Raw genomic sequence first — 2,452 nt, 5'->3', positions numbered from 1 at the left:
TTATGTTACCCTTTACCATAGATATGTACCTAAGAGTAATTTGTACAGTGTTTAATGGTATTAAACACTTAGAAAGTATCTAAACTGTAGTTCTAAACAGCTACCCAATTTTGTACTTTTTCTAACACTGTGTGTTCTCAATTACTATATTGATAGTACTTGTTAGTATCTATTTCCTGAGTATTATATCTGTCTTGAGGTCTTCAACTTGCAGAAATCCAATTGAGTGGATTTTGCCATCATGAGTGGTGGTGTGGTACCTGCCACCACACTTTATGTATGGGCAGGCTGGTAAATGTCCTAGAGATATAAAATTCAATTATGTCTCTCTTATATCCACCCTCTTACCAAGTACCTTAGCATTCCAACCATTATTTCCTAGAGTACTGTGCCAAATTGTGTATCATTATTTACAAGGACAATGCTAAAAATAAAAATCAAATAAAATCAAATACATTCTTGGTTAAACCAGTTCTTGACAGGACCTCATAGTGTAGAGCAGGTTAACCTCAAACTTTTTATATTTTTCTGGAAACAATATGATGTGTTTGTCTTTCTGTATCAACCACAAACATGTTATATTAACATACTCATGGGCCAATTAACAGAGGTAATGGCTCAGTCTAAGTGATTTTTCTCAGGTGTATCAGGTTGAAAACCAAGCTCTGTTAGTTATGTTTGCTATTGCTTTGATGAAATAATTTGACCAAAAGCAACATGAGGAGAAAACAGTTTATTTCACTCACAGTTCCACATAAACATTTATCTTCAATAGCAATGAGGGCTATAACTCAAGGCAGCAAGGAACATAAAGATAAGAGCTAATACATAGGATGTGGGGCAATGCTGCTTACTGGCTTGTTCAGACTGCTTACCTGTATAAGGCAGGACCACAAGCCCAGGGATTGTATGACCTCTAATGGATATGACTATCACCAATACATCAAGAATTTTAAAAATGCCTTTCACACTTGTGGACAGCCTAATACTTTGGAAGCATTTTCTCAATTGAGGTTCCTTCCTTTCAGGTTAATCTAGCTTGTGTAAAGTTGACAGAAGTCTAGCTAGGATAACTGACACACCTTGACACACAAAAGCATTCCTCCCCAATTGAACAAAGGTGTTCTCGTTCATTTATCCCTAAGATGTCATGTTAATATTTACAAAACATAATAAAAATGAAACTTTTAACATTCCACAGTCTTTACAAGCCCAAATATATTAAAAGTCCAGTGTCTTTACATATCCAAAGCCACTTAAATGATCAAAGTCTCTCACTGTTGGGCTCCTTTAAAAATCAGAGTTAAGCTACAAATTTTCTTACTTAGTGAGTCACCATATAAACAAAGTAACATCAGCCTCCAACATGTGTAAGTAACATTATGCACAGTTATCTGGGAATCACTCAATATCTTCTGGACTCCTTTAAAGTGCTTGGGTCATTTTTCTGGCTCTTCCCTCTGTAGCATCCATACCAACCTATACCTTCTATACAGCAGCAAATTCTACTCCACTGATGCTCGGGTGTAGTGCGCTACCTTGCTGATAAGGAGAACGCCACACTCAGGATTCTTCTGACAGCATTTATTGAATAGCTCTCAGGATGGTGAGGTGGAGGGAAGGACGCCGAGCTCAGAAAGCCTGCTGCTTAAATAGAGCTTTGGGAGACGTGCAGATCCCTCATTGGCTCAAATCTCTCATCCAATTGTCATACTCGGTTTTCACGCCATGCGCAGGCGCATTCTCAAGTAAAGCTTCCGTGAAGAACCAGGAAGCAGAAGCCTGCGCCATCTTATAATGGCGAATGCAGCTCCTCACATCTCCCCCTTCCTTATTAAACTGCAACAACAATCAAGGACTATTAGGTTGTCGATCTAGCCCACCATTCTACCGATAGGCGTTCAAGGCAGTTAAACAGTACAAGACCCTCCACACCTTTTATCCCGTGCAATGGGAACCTGAGCCCCGGGAAGTGTGGAGGACCACCACTAGGATACCTGGTGCAATGGGAACACGAGCCCTCAGGATATCCTGTTAAGTGATGATGTCTCATTGTTTAAGCAGATTCAACCAGGCTTGAGGGGATGTTCCCTGCTCTACGGCAAGCAATGCTTGCGTGATCACCACCTTATCCTTTTGATGTTGTTGTTTGAATTTGCAGAGCAACCAGAGGGTAAGCAGCACTCCCCCAAAGATCATGCAGCCAAATAACCCTACCCCCACCTCAGTCCCCAAGTCCAGGGAATTGGGGCGCCGACTCCTCATTAACTTCTTCAAGCTGAACATGGGCGTTGACTTTTAGAAGAGGAATGAGGGGAAGGGTAAATTGAAAGCATCTGAAGTCTGTCTTAACTGCATCCACCTGGAAGTCCAGGGCATCAGTGAACATGCAGGTGATAAGATTCATTCTCCAAAGCTGTGTATTCTGCAATATACAAATCTCAAAACAAGG

Source organism: Arvicanthis niloticus, chromosome 10 (assembly GCF_011762505.2).
Source record: "Arvicanthis niloticus isolate mArvNil1 chromosome 10, mArvNil1.pat.X, whole genome shotgun sequence".
NCBI classification, from domain to species: Eukaryota; Metazoa; Chordata; class Mammalia; order Rodentia; family Muridae; genus Arvicanthis; species Arvicanthis niloticus.
Note: the sequence above shows the minus strand (reverse complement) of the source record.